General features: G+C 44.7%; 1 pseudogene; it reads left to right on the top strand.

Annotated features, from left to right (window-relative positions):
* The first annotated feature begins 7,812 nt into the window (after positions 1-7,812).
* Positions 7,813-7,989, top strand: LOC121284505 (annotated as a pseudogene).
* Positions 7,990-18,141: the final 10,152 nt, after the last annotated feature.

Below are 18,141 nucleotides of genomic sequence, written 5' to 3'. Positions count from 1 at the left end.
AGCGACCTGATAGGTTTCGATTTCCAGTTTGATTGGACCAATAAGTTGAAGGAATAGTGATCTTTGGGATCTGACAGGTTGATGCTGTAAGATGAGATTTATTGAAGGGGCAGTGCGCTCTGATTTGTGATGGAGAAGGGACTCTGAAGCACAAACATGTACATTTGCACGGATGCTAATAAATTATTTATTTATCTGTTTCAGAACATGACTTGTGGATAAGAAACCGTAATTACACCATTAACAGAATGAAACAATTTATAAAACCATAATTTACAGCACAGAGAGAGGCATTATAGCCCATTGTGTCTGTGCTGACCCTTTGCTAGAGCCATCCAAAGCCACTAATCTTTCTTTGCTTAAAATATTTATCCACTTTCCCTTAAAAAGATGCAATGATCTCTAACTCAACTATTCCCTGTGTTAAGCATCCCATGACCCAACCACGTTCTACATAAAGAAATTGCACTTAACATTTCTCCTCATTCTGTGTGATAATTTTAAATTGATCACCCCTTGTCACAGAAAACCTAACCAGAAGAAATAACCTTTGTCTAATCACCTTATCTAAACACATCATAACTTCTAAAAATATGTTGAGAATTCACCTACACTGTCTGGAATCTTCAGGTTCCATGAACAGCAGGGACATTGGCGGGCGGAATGAAGCTTCTCCTCCAAAATTAAGTTCACCACCAGTCAAAAATTAGAATGTTCACATTTATGACTATATATAAGTGACATGCACCTGGTGAAGCTGACTTCTTCCAGGACTTTGAAGTAAGTAGTCACTGCTTTGACTTCCTTGGGATCATTCAGATATGTCAGCCTCTTGACTGAGATCAGATGCTGGTACTTAGGCTGCGCAAAGGCTGGACAGGGGAGGGATGACCAGCAGGGAACGGTGGAGAGCAGACTGGACAGGGGAAGGAGGACCAATGGGGAATGGTGGAGAGTAGACTGGAGAGCAGAGGGATACCAGCTGGGAAGGGTGAATCAGAGGCCAGACAGGGAAGGGAGGACCAGGAGGGAAGGGTAGAGCAGAGGCTGGACACAGGAGGGAGGACCAGCGGGGAAGAGTGGGAAATAATGTGGGGAGGGAAGACAGAGGTTAGGGACTTATTTAAAAGGTTAGACATGTCATGCGTATCTTGGTCTCGTAGAGTGGTGTTAGGCCTCTCTGGGCAGTGTCCAAAAGGTGTGGTCCATGATTCCAAGCATTTGGTCCTAGGGGTTTGAAGGTGGGAATTGGGACTCAGAGGGTACAGTCACAGTCAGAGAAGGGAGTTGGATGTGGAAGGGTGAAGTGCTAGACTCACAGGTGGGTAGTGGATAGCCTCATAAGAGTGGTTGCAGAAGGTCACGGTACAGCTGGCCTAAAGAATGGGAGGGGTCAAGGTCAGGAGGGGCATGGGCATGTTGACAGTGAATGGAACAGGGGGGAGATGTCCACAAAAATGATAATTGGGTCCAAGGTAACCGGGGAGGCTGAATGGTTACAGGAGCGAGAGGAATGAGAAGGCGGTGATTGTGAAGGAGGATGGGGGGACCTTGGTGGGTAACTGGGAGAGGGTAGATGGTGCTTGATGCTCTGACAAAGCTCTCACACACCATGCAGGAGCTGTCAAGGTTGTTGTGCAGTTTGTAAAACTTCTCAAGATATGGGAGGGGTCTCAGAATGGGTTGGAGGAGTTAATGCCTTATTTTTTGGGCTGAGTGAAGGGGCACCCTATTAATAATTAGCCCACTCCATGGAGAACCAGGCTCAGCTGAGTTCTGTTCTCAAGGTTCCAACATCCAAGAAACCATCATTGCTCCATGACCAATGGTTTGCATTCCAGCGACAACACATCAAGGTGTGGAACTGCTGTTCAATTTGTGCGATTTGTCATCTGCTGCTGTCAGAGGCAGGGATGTGCATACCTCCAAGGGGCATGACTGTCAACGGCAGAAAACTCCTGATTCCAAACTTCTATCCTCCCTGATAACTGGGCATGGCCGATAAGAGTTTATGTAGTAAGTCTTTCTATGATGCCAAGGCAGTGGTCTCTCTATGGAGTCTCAAGAGTAATGGAAGCAAGCTGAATAGTGTCTGAGGGAGGAGTCTCTCACTCCAGTCAATGTGCTATGTCTCCATGCACAGTCGTGCATGAACATGAGAACACTTATCTGTGGTCCTCCAGAATGTTCTTCACCTGGAAGGGTTTGACATGAAGCTAGGCCAAGGGCTTAGCACTGGCTTTATGGCTGAGAGATGGAGGCTAAACGACAAGGACTATGCTTACCAGATGGATTATTGCAATTCGTTCACAGATCCACTGAGACTAAGATGATGCAGGCTCCAGGAAATGCTGCTTTATACTGGCTCTCATCCAGATGAGGAGGAGGAGGGACTGGCACAGGTTAGCCCAGGGCCAGAAGAAGCAATAGCCTGAGTAGCAATAGCTTGAGTAGAACCTCAAGAAGGTCAGGATGCTGGTGACCAAGGACTAGCGCAACAATGAGCATTTGCCCGAAATCAGGTATTTTGCAGGAGGTGCAGCTACCTACAGATGAGTGAAAGGCAATGCCAGAGCTGCCTTATGATGTCCCAGAATGTGGTTGCTCACATCTGCCAGTTTCTCCATGAGGACCTGCAGCCACAAGGACTTGGAGGCAATCCCATGCTTGTCATTAAAGGCCACTGCTGCCCTAAACTCCTTTGCCAGTGGATCCTTCCAAGGCTCCACTGGGGACCTACATGGCATCTCCCAGTTAGCAACAGACAATCGCATCCAAGAGATGATAGATGCCTTGTTCAGGAGATCGCACCAAATTATCCAATTCTGCTTGATCCCGAAAGCCAGACTGCTACAGCATTGGATTTTGCAGCAATTGCAGGATTCCCGCAAATGCAAGAGGCTATTGATAGCTCACATGTGGCCTTCAGAGCTCCCTGGCATCATCCATTCATTCAACATTCGTCATAGGAAAGCTTTCCACTCTCTGAACGCGCAGAAGGCAAATCCTACATGTTAGTACTCGAGCTCTCATGACGCCTACATTCTGTACTGCTCGCAGGTGCCACAGGCTTTTGAAGGACCTCAGAGATAGTAAGGCTGGCTCCTTGGACAAGGGACACCCTGAGATGACCTGGCTGATGATGCCAGTTCACTATCTGCAGAGTGCTGCTGAGGAGAGGTACGGTGCTGCACATGCCTCCACAAGGGCCATGATTAAGCAGCAATAGGCTGCCTAAAGGTGAGGTTCCGGCCTTCAAGTATTGCAAGTGAACATATATTTACAAATGCCGAAAACTATATACAATTGTTGTACACCCATGCCACCTATGTGCTTGCAAAACTTCTTTACCTTTCTTTTCCTATTGTGACGTCTAGGTGCAGCCTCCAACATCCACTGCTGAAGTGGAGGTAGCCTACTGACTACTATGATCTGTTGACTATGATGCCTCTAGTGGCCTCAGGCCTAGAGGGCCTTGGCCTGCTCAGGTGCAGGAGCACCCTCCTCGGTCTGACCTTCTAGAGGCGATAGGGTCACTGGCAGAGTGGAGTTGGAGCGGCAGAGCACCCTAGGAGCATCCTGGGATGAAGCCCTCATGGTGCCTTGCTGGCAGTTCTCCCTGTGGGTGCCCAATGACACCTCCCTGATTTCTTGAGAAGCAGGGGCACCTGGAGGAAGATTGAGGTGCCCTGTAACCCTTTTGCCTAGCTACTACTGCACTGCACGCATGACTAGCACGATGGAGTGCAGGTCCCAGTGCAGATAAGGCAGCCACTGTACATTCCGCTGGACCTGGGTCTCCAAGACAGCCGCCACCTTTTCCATGGAGGCAGCCAAGTGTTCATGAAAGCAGACAGAACATGGATGGACTCTTCCAACCTCTGATCCAGTCTTTGGCATCTCTGCCTGATGTTCCCCTGTCTGTCTCTGAATTGCCATCCGGTCTCTGGTCGAATCCAGAAGCTCATCATCAACATGGTGCTGAGCAGAGGCCTGGTCTCCAGCAATCCTCTGGCTGTCAAAGACCTCGGCTGTCACTTCCTCCATCAGATGTGGACCCATCTCAATGATGCGCTCATCAGATTGTGACCCAGAGCCTATTCTAGAATATGCACCCACTGAAGTGTATGTATCTGTTCTGGTGGAGGGTGCAGGTGAGGATATGAAGGTGCATCCTCTAAGATTCTTAGGCATCATGCTCAGAGGTGAGATTGGAGCTGCTTCTGTGATTGGCTACTTGTTATCATAAGGGATTAGGTCCTTGAGGATATTTAAATTTTGAATGAGCTTTCATGAATGGGAGTGTTCTTTTTAATATAGTGATGGCTGTAATAGATATTTAGACCTGTATTTTATTTCATCTCAACATGGCTCGAGGTCTTCTCATGCAGGATGCTGGGTGAGTTGGCATGGAGAGTGTAAAAACAAAAGGTGTATTGGGTGGGAGGATGAGTTGGCATTAAGATTGGATGGTGGCTATAAGGGAACATTGGGTGGGGGGGCATGAGTTGGTATTATGTTGGCATGGGGGCTATAAGGAGCTACAGGGTGGCTGCAGGCCTGGGTTGGCATGTTGGCATGAATTGGCATGGGGCATGGAGGTGGCATGGGGAGTGGATGGGGAAATGGGGTGAGGGCTAGAGGGCTAAAATTTAAGGAAACAACAGAGAACCAAGGCGGGTTTATTAGGAGGCCACCTCCAGTCTGCGTTTGGGGGAGGCAAGCTTTACTTCTTCGCAAACCTGCTTCCCTGAATGAAAATAAGGTCTGACGGGGTACTTTCTCCCAAGGCAGGAATGGCAGGCTGGGAAATTTTCTGACCCATGCTACCCACCTAGAGAGTGAAAATCTGGCCCTTATCATTTTTATGTGTGGCAATGGCAAATATAAATCCAAATTTTACTACACCATTGTCCATGTGACCCTATGCCTGACAACAATGAGCTGTCTATGTATCATGCCTTTAAGATAGTTAAGCAACCCAGGATAATTCATAGGACTGTTATCAGATAAAAACTGAGACTGGGCCAAAGAAGAAAACATTAGGATAGCTGGTAAAATGTTTTGTCAAAGAAAGAGGTTTTAAGATATTTCTTAAAAGGAAGAGATAGAAGTAGGGAGACCTATAGATTTGGGGAAGAAAATTAAGAGTTTAAAGCCTTGCTAACTGAGGGGACAGCTGCCAATAGTGGGGTGGAGGGAGTGGAGGATGCACTTAGAGATAAAAAATAGTTCTCAGAGGATTGTAGGGCTGGAAGAGGTTCTTGATAGTGAGGGCTGAAGCCATTGAAGCATGAGGATCAGATTTTTAAAATTAAGATTTTTATGGATTGGGAGCCAATATAGGTCAGTGTGCACAGGGGTGGGGTGAACAGGGCTAGTGTGAGTTAGAATACAGACAGCAGAGCTTTGGATGAACTCAAGTTTATGGGGGGGTTGGAGGATTTGAGGCAGGTCTGGAAAGCATTCAAATAGTTAAGCGTGGGTAACAAAATCATGAATGAGGTGCTTATTAGCAGTAAAATGGTTGTGGCTGGAACAGAGAAGGGTGAAATTGCAGAGTTGGAAGTAGGCAGTGTTTGTGATCAAGAAGATATGGGGTTTGAAAGCTCATCTCAGGGTCAAAGAGGATGCTGAGTTTGTGAATGTCTGGTGTAGCCTCACACAATGTCCAGGGAGAGGGATGGAATCAGTGGCTAGTGAATGGAATTTGTGGCATGGGTCAAAGATAATGGGTGTAGTCTTTCCAGTGTTTAACTGGGAGGAAATTGTGGTTCAACCAGGAGCGAATGTTGAATGAATAGTCTGACAACACAGTTAGTGGAAAGTTTGAAAGGGGAGGTCATGTAGCAGATCTGGGTCTTGTCAGCATACACCACTGTGACCACTATTCCTACTGTTAGTTTAGATTTATTGCATTTAATCATTAGAAATGCATTTTTATTTTATTTTTGTTATCCAGTGTCTGGCAGGTGAAGAAGTACTTAAGAGAGTGAACCAAGTTAATAAGAAGTCCTTGGAGATGGTTTTTGCACTCCGATTTTGAGCACACACTGGAGCGTCTCTAGACAAACAGCTGACCTACCTAAATCTAGACAGCTTGTGCAATAAACCAGCACATATTATTAATAAGTTCCTCTGGAACTCGTCATTTAGATAGAGAGTAAGATGAAGCAGAAAAGGTGGGCCCATGGTCAGTGTGATTAAACTGGCAAGATTCAGGTTGACTTTAAAAAGTTCAGAGGGGTAGTGAAAAATGAAATAAGAGAGGCAAAAAGAGAGCATGAGAATAAACTGGCAACTAACATAAAGGCTAATCCAAAAGTCTTCTACCGGCATATAAAGAATAAAAGGGCAGGCAGAGGAGGGGTTGGGCCAATTAGAGACCAAAAAGGGGATTTATTCAAGGAGGCAGAGTGCATAGCCTGGCACATTAATAGTAAAGGGGTAGTAAGAGTTAAGTGGGTCCTCATTGGGCAAAGAAGGTAATATATGGCTAGAGTCACAAGGCAAACCTAGAATACATAATGAATACTTAGTATCAGTGTTTACTAAAGAAGAGAATGCTGAAAAAATATCAGTGGAAGTGGAGATGGTCAAGGTCAAGGGGTGAAAAATGATAGGCAGGTTTACTGGAAAGGCTGGCTATGTTTAGCATGGATAAATTGCCTGGTTCAGTTTGTTTGCATCCCAGGTTGCTAAAGGAAGTTAAAGTGGAGATAGCGGAAGGACTTACCATAGTCTTAAAATCTTCCTTAGACACAAGGTGGGGCAGGAGATGGGGTGGGGTGGGGGAGGGGGGGATGGTGGGGGGTGGCCGTGGGAGGAAGGTTGTTGCCAGAGAATTGGAGAGTGACAAATGTGACACCCTTATTCAAGAAAATGTGGCTAAGGTATTTGAAACAATAATTAAGGGGAAAAAAATCAACAGGCACTTGGAGAGGTTTAAATTAAGGAGAACCAACAGGGATTTGTAAAAGGCAGATCTTGCTTGACTAATCAAATTGAATTTTTTGATGCAGTAACAGAGAATGTTAATGAAGGCAATGTAATAGATGTTTTCCAAATAGATTTTTAAAAAGCACTTGACAAATTACCACATAAAAGGCTGGTTAACAACACTGAGGCTCATGGAATAAGTCATAGATTTAAGGTGATTCGCAAAAGAACCCCAGGCAACATGAGAAAACATGTTTTCACAGCAAGCGGTTAGGATCGGGAATGTACCGCCTTGAATTGTGGTGGAGGCAGATTCAATTGTGGCTTTCAGAAGGGAATTGAATAAGCACTTGAAGATGACAATTTTACAGGATTAAGTGTAAAGTGTGGACAAGTGGGAGTCACTGAGTTGCTCTTGCAGAGGGCCTGTTTGGAGTTGATGGGCTGAATGGCCTCCTTGTGTGCTATAGCCATTCTATAATTCTTTGAGTCTATGATTAACTTTTTATTACTTTGGTTTCAGGGATATTTGGTACCAATTGGGGAAAGGTCCCAGCTACTAATAGAAGAGCTACCTATCAGATTAATAGTCAGGCTGCTTGGTCAATAATAATTAATATCCCGGAGGCCTGCAAATTTGTTTGGCTCAGGTATCAATTACTAAATCTGACAGAGCGGGTTGACTCTGACCCAAATTTATCATCATTCATGTTCTCTTGGAGTCACTTGGATTACCTCTCTCTTTCTCTCTCCCTCTCTCTCTCTCTCTAAGAGAGTCACTAATGAGTCATTAGTCACCTGACAAGTGTGCAGTGGTGATCTGCCCAAGGGCAGGTCCTCTATTCATTTCTCCAATGCCTTGCTTCAATTGTCCACAAGAGCCTCCCATTACCAATTCAATTAACAATGAAAGCAATATGACCAGGGAAAAAAGAATGGCACATGGATGAGGCGTTTACACTTTATCCGTGCGGAATCGATATCAAGAGATTTCAGAAGCACAATTTTTGTTCCTTGGAGCTGCTGGTGATCGTTTGTCTCAGCGCTCTGAAAAAAAAAAGTACATGAGATGGCTTTCTGTTGCCTGCTTCAGGTGTGCTTAAAGGAAACACAAGTCCAAACTCTGCACAGAGGAGATGATTGGTGAGTGACAGGGGAGTTTTTATATTATCTTATACCATTCTGTAGTAAACAATTTATGGATAAAGTTTAAGGTATGTCAGTGTAGCTTGGCCATGCTGAACGTCTATCCTGTGGGATATGGGAAGTCATGCAGGCACAATGTACCCTTGATGACTTCCCACACCTGCAGGAAGTGTCACCAGCTGCAGAAACCTGACTTCCGGGTTGTGGAACTCAAATGACGGCTGGAGTCACTGTGGTGCATCCAAAGGCTGAGGATTACATGGATATCATGTCTAGAGAGCTAAGAAGTGCATAGGCAGAGAAGGAATGGGTGACCGCCAGCGTATCTAAGAGAAACAGGCAGGTAGTGCAGGAATCCCCTGAGGCTATCTCACTCTCTAACCATTTTTCCATTTTGGATACAGGTGAGTAAGATAGTTCCTCAGAGCAATGAGGCAAGAGCCAAGTTTATGAGATCACGGATGGCTCAGCTGCGCAAGAGGGAAGGAGGAAGTGTGGAAGTGCTATAGTGGTAGGGGATTCCATAGTCAGAGGAGCAGACAGGCATTTCTGTGGCTGTAGACATGAATCCAGGGTGGTATGTTGTCTCCCTGGTGCCAGGGTCAAGGATGTCACATAGTGGCTGCAGGACATTCTTCTGGGGGAGGGTGAACAGTCAGAGGTCATGGTCCACACTGGGACCAGTGACATAGGCAGGAAAAGGGATGAGATCCTGAAAGCAAATTTTAGGGAGTTAGGAAGGGAATTAAAAAGTAGGACCTCAAGAGCAGTAATCTCAGTGCCATGTACTCATGAGCATAACAGTAGGAAGATCAAGCAGTTCAACACGTGGTTGGAGAAATGGGAGGATGAGGGAGGGCTTTAGATTTAGAAGTATTGGGACCCATTCTGGGGCAGGTTGGACTTGTACACCTTAACAGCTTAACAGGACTGGAACTAATGGCCTTGCGGGGAGGTTTGCTCGTACTGTTGGGGAGAGTTTAATCTAGATTGGCAAGGGGATGGAAACCTGAGGGGAAATTCAGAGTGGAGAGGAGAAAAACTGGCAATGGAAAGTCGTGGAGTATTAATTGACAAGAAGGGTATATCAGAGAATCATATCAAGATAAATAGAATACTTGGAGAGTTTGATAAAATTAGGGTAGGCAATAGTAAGTCATTAGATGGTCCGAGTAAGAGGGAAAATAAAAAAGCCTAAATCAGGGTTAATGTGCATGTATGTGAATGCACGGAGTGTGGTTAATAAGATTGGTGAACTACAGGCACGGGTTGACAAATAGAATTATGATGTTATTGCTATAACAGAGACCTGGCTCAAAGAAAGGTAGGACTGGCCATTAAATATTCCTGCATACAAGGTGTTTAGGAGAGACAGGAAAGGAAGGAAAAGTGGGGGAATGGAGATATTGATTAAAGATGGCTTTACAGTACTGGAGAGAGAGGATGTTCGAGAGGTGTCAAGAACTGAATCTCTCTGGCTAGAGGTAAGGAATAAAAAAGATGCAATAACGTTGATCAGTATAGTATTTGGACTAACTAGTAAACATACCCACATACAAACAAAGAACAGGAGTAGGCCATTCAGCCTCTCGAGCCTGCCCCGCCATTTAATAAGATCATGGCTGATCTGATAGTAACCTGAAATCTGCATCCCACCTAGCTCCGATGACCTATCACCCCCTTGCTTACCAAGAATCTAACCACCTCTGCCTTAAAAATATTCAAAGACTCTGCTTCCACCGTCTTTTCATAAAGAGAGTTCCAAAGACTCATGACCCTCTGAGAGAAAAAACTTTCCCTCATCTCTGTTTTGAATGGACCCCTTCTTTTTAAACAGTGACCCCTAGTTCTAGATTCTTCCACAAAAGGAAACATCCCCTCCACATCCACCGTGTCAAGACCCCTCAGGAGCTTATAAGTTTAAATCAAGTCGCCTCTTACTCTTCTAAACTCCAGCAGATCCAAGCCTAGCCTGTCCAACCTTTCCTCATAAGACAACCCACCAATTCTGGGTATTAGCCTGGTCAACGTTCTCTGAACAGCCTCCAATGCATTTACATCCTTCCTTAAATAAGGTGACCTTAAATACTGTACACAGTGCTCCAAATGTCATCTCACTAGTGCCCTGTACAACTGAAGCGTAACCTCCCAACTTTTGTATTCAATACCCCTCACAATAAATGATAACATTCTATTAGCTTTCTTAATTACTTGCTGTACTTGCATACTAGCCTTTTGTGATTCATGCACTAAGACACCCAGTTCACTCTGTATCTCAGAGCTCTGCAATCTCCCACCATTTAGATAAAATGCTTCTCTTTTATTCTTCCTGTGAAAATGGACAATTTCACATTTACCCACATTATACTCCATGTGCCAGATCTTTGCCCACTCACTTAACCTATCTGTATCTGTTTGTAGAAGGGATGTAAAGAAACAAATCTGCAAAAAAATTACAGAGAGGTGCAAGAAATGTAGAGTAATTATAATGGGGGACTTCAATTATCGAAACATAGACAGGGATAGGAATAGTGCAAAGGGACAAGAGGAGCAAGAGTTCCTGAAATGTGTTCAAGGTAATTTTCTGCAGCAGTATATTTCCAGTCCAACAAGAGGGAAGGCACTTTTGGACCTAGTTCTGGGCAAAGAGTTGACCTAAGTGGATCAAATATCAGCGGGACGGCCACTAGGGGGTCAGTGACCATTGTGTTATAAGGTTTAGGTTGGCCAGGGAAAAGGACAAGGAACAATCCAGAGCAGGGATAATTAATTGGGGGAATGCCAACTTTGAAGGGATGAGAATGCATCTGAGTCAAATGAGTTGGAATCAAATGTTGGCAGGAAAGACAGTAGCTGCACAATGGGCCATCTTCAAAGAAAAATGTTAAGATATATTCCCTTGAAGGGGAAAGGCAGGAAAAATAAATCCAGAGAGCCCTAGATGACTAGGGAGATAGAGGTGAAGATGAAAAGGAAGAACTGCACGTACGACAGATGTCAGGTAGAAAATACAATGGAGAATCAGGCTGAATATAGAAGGACCAGAGGGAAAGTGTAAAAACTAATATGAAAAGCAAGGAGAGAGCATGAAAAGAGACTGGCAGTTAACATGAAAGGGAATCCCAAGGTCTTCTATAAGTATATAAATAATAAAAAGATTGCCAAAGGGAGAATAGGGCCAATTAAGGATAAAAAAGAGACTTGCAAGTGGAGGCAGGAGAAATGGCGGAGGTATTAAACAAGTAATTTACTTCTGTCTTTACAAAGGAAGAAGATGGTACTCAGGCCGAGATGAGAGAATTTACAATTGAGAAGGAGGATGTGTTAGAAAAGCTATCTTTACTTGAAATAGATAAGGTACCAGGGGTGGATGAGATGCATCCAAGGATACTGAGGGAAGTGAGAGTGATTGCAGAGGCACTAGTGATAATCTACCAGTCTTCTTTAGACACAAGGGTGGTACTAGAGGACTGGAGAATTGTGAATGTTACACCCTTGTTCAAAAAGGAGTTCAAGGATAAAGCCAGCAACGACAGACTAGCCAGTTTGGCTTCAGCAATAGGGAAACTTAAAATGTTGAAAAGGGCAATGCTGTTAAAATGGTGTATATGGATTTACAAAAGGCATTTGACACAGTGCCACACGACAGACTTGTGAGTGAACTTCTAGCTCATGAAATAAAAGGGAAAGTAGGCACTTGGATAAGAGTTAGGCTGAGTGACAGGAAATAAAGAATAGTGACAAATGGGTGTTTTTCAGATTGGAGTAAGGTCTGTAATGAAGTTTCCCAGGGGTTAGTGTTGGGACCTTGGTCTTCCTGATTTATATTAATGACCTAGACTGTGATGTTCAGGGCATGATTTCAAAATTTGTAGATGATATGAAGATTGGAAATATTGTCAACTGTGATGAGGATAGTTTTAGACTTCAAAAGGACATAGACATATTGGTGGATTGGGCAGACAAGTGGCAGATGAAGTTCAATGCAGAGAAGTGTGAGGTGATTCATTTTGGCAGGAAGAATGTAGAGAGACAGTATAAAATAAAGGGAGAAACTCTAAAGTAGGTGCAGGTACAGGGGGAACCTCGATGTATATGTACATGAGTCATTGAAGATGGCAGGGCATGTTGAGAGAACAGTTAATAAAGCATATAGTATCCTAGGCTCTATTTGAGTACAAAAGTAAGGAGGTCATGTTGAACTTGTATAAAACACTAGTTAGGTCTCATCTGGAATACTGCGTCCAGTTCTGGGCGCATTACTTGAGGAAGGATGTGAAGGCATTGGAGACAGTACAGAGGAAGTTCACAAGAATGATTCCAGGGATAAAGAACTGTAGCTATGAAGATAGATTGGAGAGGTTGGGACTGTTTTCCTTGGAGAAAAGAAGGCTGAGTGGAGACTTGACAGAGGTATTCAAGATCCTGAGGGGTATAGGCAGGGTAAATAGTGAGAAACTGTTCCTACTCAAGAGCTAGAAGACGCAGATTCAAAATAATTGGCGAAAAGAGTAAAACTAATGTGAGGAAAAAATTTTTCACCAAGATAGTGGTTGGAGTCTGGAATGAACTTCCTGAGATGGTGGTGGAGGCAGGTTCAATCGATATATTCAAAAGGGGATTGCTACCTGAAAAGAAAGAATGTGCAGGTTTACAGGGATAAGGCAGGGGCAGTGGGACTAGGTAGAATGCTCTTTCAGAGAGCCAGTGCAGACTTGAAGGGCTGAATGGCCTCCTTCTGCACTGTAGAGATTCTGTGATTCTGTGGAGTCCTTTTCCAGAAGGATCCTCCTCCACTTATAAGCGGCCATTGCCCTTCAAGGTTCAAGCTATTCCACCATCATCACCAAAAATTCGCTGGTTCCACTGTTGGCCAGGGCTTATACCCCTAAGCCTGGGACTCTTACCTTTGGCTGGTGCAATTTGCAATAGGCCAGTGTCGACCACCTCCTGAGGTCTCAAATGACCCTGCTGTCCTGACAGGCCTGGGTTTAAAATCAGGCCTTTAATGACTAAGCTCGCAGATGAATAAGGTCCATGTTTGTACAGCACACATGGAGTTGTACCCCAGTAAGGAATAAGGAAAAAAGGGAGAAATTATTCTCCCAAAACAAAGCTGAAGTCTGTTAAATTGACTGGGCTCAGTACAATAAGATTTTAATAATTGCCTTTAACAGGCTTGGGGTGCTCATTTCTCCTACTTCACCAATGATATTAAGCAGTCTTTTATCCAAAATAAAAAAACTTGTTTCACAAAAACAATTTGCATTCATATGGTGCCTCAGTGCAGCTATAAATAGTATCTCTAACTACCTCAGATATAGTGAATTAAGTTGAAAGGTTTTTGGACTCACACACAGCAATATCCCACATGATGCAGCACTCAGTTGTGTACTGGGGTGTTATTCTAGACAATGAGCTCAAATCCGACACATGGACTTGAACTCAAAGCCTTGGAGGCAAAAATATTACAACTGCACCAAGCTGATACAGGTATTGTGATTTGAATCCTTTTTTTGTACTTTCATAGGAAGTGAAAATCACTGGCAAGGCCAGAACCTATTGTCCATTCCTAATTGCTTTTGAGAAGGTGGTGGCAAACTTCATGAACTGTTGCAGTCCATATGGTGTAGGTACACCCACATTGCTGTTAGGGAGTTCCAGGGTTTTGACCCAGTGACAGAGAAGAAATGGCAATGTACAGTAGTTCCATGTCAGGATGGTGTGTCAGGAAGTGGAACTTGTATGTGGTAGTGCCTCCCATGCATCCACTGCCTATGTCCTTCTAGGTGATAGAGGTTATGGGTTTGGGAGGTACTGTCAATTTGCCTTGGCAACTTGCTGCAGTGCATCTTGTAGATGTGACACACTGTTACTATTGTGTGCTGGTAGCAGAGGGACTAAACATTTAAGGTGGTGTATTCAGTGCTGATCAAGTGGGCTGCTTTGTCCTGGCTATTGAGTTTCTTGGGTATTGTTGGAGCTACATTCATCCAGGCAAATGGAGAGTATTCCATCACACTGCTGACTTGTGCCTGTTAGATGATGGACAGGCTTTGGGGAACCAGGAGGTGAGTTACTCGCCACAGAATCCTAGCCTCTCACCTGTTCTTGCAGCCACAGCATGTATATGGCTGGTAGAGTTCAGTTTATGGTCAATGGTAACATCCCAGCATGTTGATTCAGCAAAGATAACACCACAGAATGTTTTACCACCATGTGAACCACCATAGGAAGTGGTTAGACTTTATTGTATCACAGTATCACAGAATCTTAACAGTGCAGAAGGAGGCCATTCAACCCATCAAGTCTGTACTGGCTCTCTGAAAGAGCATTCCACCTAGTCCCACTCCCCTGCCTTATCCCCATGACCTTGCACATTCTCACTTTTCAGATAGCAATCCATTTCCCTTTTGAATACTTAGATCAAACTTGCCTCCACCACTCTCTCAGGAAGCTTGTTCCAGACTCCACCCACCCTCTGGGTGAAAAAAAAATCCTCACATCAAATTCATTCCTTTTGCAAATTTTTTTGAATCTCTGCCCTCTAGTTCTTGATAGTCTCTTGAGTGGGAACAGTTTCTCACTATTGACTCGATCCATACCCCTCAGGATCTTGAATACCTCTATCAAGTTTCCCACTCATCCTTCTTTTTTCCAAGGAAAACAGTCCTAACCTCTCCAATCTATTGTCATAGCTACATTTCTTCAGGAATCATTGTTGTGAATCTCCTCTGTACTCTCTCCAATGTCTTCACATCCTTCTTCAAGTGATGCACCCAGGGCTGGATGCAGTCCGCAGGTGAGGACTAACTAGTGTCTTATACAAGTTCAACATGACCTCCTTACTTTTGTACTCAACACCCCTATTAATAAAGCCTAAGATACTATTTGCTTTATTAACTAGTCTCCCAACATGCCCTGTCAACTTCAATGACCTATGTACGTATACACCAAGGTACCTTTGTTCCTGTACCTCCGTTAGAGTTTCTCCCTTTATTTTATACTGTATTACCATATATTTCCTGCCAAGATGAATCACCTCACACTTCTCTGCATTGAACTTCATCTGTCACTTTTCTGCCCAATCCACCAATATGGCTATGTCCATTTGAAGTTCAAGACTATCCCCATCACAGTTGACAATCTTTGTATCATCTGCATATTTTGAACTCATGCCGCTGCACACCACAGTCTAGGTCATTAGTATATATCAGGAAGAGCAAGGATCCCAACACTGACCGCTGAGGAATTCCACTGTAAACCTTCCTCCAATCTGAAAAACAACCATTTAGCACTATTCTCTGTTTCCTGTCGCTCAGCCAATTTCTTATCCAAGTGCCCACTTTCCCTTTTATCCCAATCAATAGAATTTTGCTCATGAGTTTGTTATGTAGCACTGTATCAAATATCTTTTGGAAATCCATATACAGCACATCAACAGCGTTGCCCTTATCAACACTCTCTGTTACCTCCTCAAGAAATTCCAGCACGCTAGTTAAACATGATTTTCCCTTAATTAACTCATGCTGGCTTTCCTTAATTTTGCTGCACTTGTCTAAGTGACTATTGGTTTTATCCCGTACTATAGTTTTCAGAAGTTTCCCTATCGCAGAGGTCAAACTGACTAGCTTATAGTTGCCTACTTTATCCTTGCACCCCTTTTCAAACAAGGGTGTAACATTCACAGTTCTCCAGTTCTCTGGCACTTCCCCTGTATTGTGTTGGCAATGGTTAATGCCTGGCATTTGTGTGGTACCACTTTACTTACCACTTACCTGCCCAGGCCTGAATACTGTTCAGGTCTCGAAGCATGCATCAAGGACTGCTTCAATATCTGAGAATTTAAAAATGGAAGTGAACACTGTGAGCTATAGCTTCCGAGCTCCAGGGCAGTGTATTTGGGGGGAGGGGAGGGTGGGAGGGTACCCTAAAGATGCACTGGGGAGCACCCCCACCCTGAAGTTCCCAGGTAAGGCTTGCACGGCAATTGCCCGGGAAGTTCAAACTTCCCCTGGGAAATTGCCCTGCAATGGGAACCATCTGAAAATGTAATTTAAATTGCAAACTTTGGATAGTTCCGACTGTCCTACAGCAATAGTTACCTAGAAAAAAGTTAGAAGAATTAAAATCACTTTAAGCATCCGGGTTACTATTGTACATACCCATTCTGATGTCCCATGGGGCTCCCCTCACACCCTGACCCCTCCATGAGAGCCCTCACATCCTGATTGCCCATGGGATTCTCTTCACCCTTCTGAACCCCCCACGGCATTCCAATAACCCACCATGGGATGCCTCACACCCCGACTCCCCACAGGACTCCCTCCACCTCCCCAACCCTCCACAGGTCCCCCCCTGACACGCCCTCCTCCCCCGCCAGGAAACCCCCCCACCCCACGAGACCCCCCCACCAACCCCCTAGGCCCGACGCCCAACCTTCCACCCGCACCATCAGGCCCAACCCCTGACCACCCCCTCCAGGCCTGACTTTTAACCCCACCCCCCAGGCCCGACTCCTGACTCCGACCGCCCACCCCCCTAACTCAGAGCATCTACCCACCCAATCCTACCCACTTACCTTATGTACTTACCTTCTCCCTGGCTTGACAAAGTCCTTTAAACTTAGTTGGTTTACGGCAGCTACTGCTGTAAAAAAGGGGGTGTGGCATATTTACCTGCGACTGAGCTGCCCTCAACTGTAGGCCCCAGGAGAGCGTTGCATATCCAGATTTCACCCGGCCTGAATCGGAAGGTCAGGTGAGATAGGATCGCCTTGATTTCCAGATAAGTAATTTTGAGCAGAGTGGCATTCCTACTCAATTGCCACTCCATCGAAAGTTATGGCCTGTGTTCGTAATCATCAGCAACCATCCCTACTTCTGACCTTGTGTTGGAGGGAAGATCATTGATGATACAGTTGAAGATGGTATGGCCAGGGACACTGCCCTGAGGATCTAGCTGTGAGGAATGATTCGATGAGTATGATTCTGTTAGGATGTTCCTTAACTGGACTATGGGACAGCTCTTCCAATTTTGACATGAGTCCCAGAAGATAATGAAGAGGACTTTGCAGGGTCAGCTGGGCCTTTGTCATTTTCAATGCTTGGTTCAATGCCAGATGGTCTGACCTGTTATATTATTAAACTTTTCTGTCGTGGTTTGTGGTCAGTTCTATTGTCACTACCCGTGATGTCTACTGCTTGGAAACCATGAAGTAGTTCTGTTGACATTATTGACATTATTGAAATATGTACATATCTACAGTAGAGTGAAAAGGCATGGAGAGGCCCCCATATTAGGTCCTTACATGGAGATCCATCTCTAGGCTGCTCTTATCTCTAGGCCACATGCCTTCTTACATCACTGTGCGGGCGGTACTGTGCTCAATGTAATGTTAAATCTTTAGGTACCAGATCCTTCTACTACACATTCTCCCTGTCTTTATCCTCTGGATATAGACTGACATTAGTTTACTTTGCTTCAAGTCTTACATTGTTATAATTCTTGTGTATTTAACTTTAGTGTTGCAACTAAACTATTCTAGCTCTAAACTACTTCATGATTAACATCACAACATTAACAGCATGCATTAAGAAAGTCCATACTACCCCATCCCTCCATCTTCAAGTCTTTGACCTCAGAGATTCAGGTGGCCTGGAGGTCTTACAGCCCTCAGTCCGCTTCTCATTCACCATTCAGTCAAGAGAGTGGCGGCTCTGGAGGTGCTTGCTCTGGCCATTGACTTGGAGGTGGCTCCCGTGTCAGGACATCCTCATGAATCATGTTCTATCTTGCAATGGGGGATGCCTGGCCAGGAAGAGGGCGGAGGTTCCTTCTGTTGTGCCTGACTGTGCCCCCTGGTGTACCAATTTGATAGGAATGGGGGTGGTCATTGTTTGGGGGAAGGACTGTACCTTGTCTCCTGAGGTATGGGATCCAAACTTTGTCACCCTGCTGTAGCTGTGGCAGGTGCCTGATGCAGTGTGGCTTATTATAGATGGAAGGCCTGCATATGTCTGTAGGGCTGCTCCTTCTCCTGTACGCCTGGCAATC

Source organism: Carcharodon carcharias, chromosome 11 (assembly GCF_017639515.1).
Source record: "Carcharodon carcharias isolate sCarCar2 chromosome 11, sCarCar2.pri, whole genome shotgun sequence".
Taxonomy (NCBI): Eukaryota; Metazoa; Chordata; class Chondrichthyes; order Lamniformes; family Lamnidae; genus Carcharodon; species Carcharodon carcharias.
The sequence above is the reverse complement of the archived record's forward strand: the minus strand, read 5'-3'. Positions and strand labels throughout refer to the sequence as shown.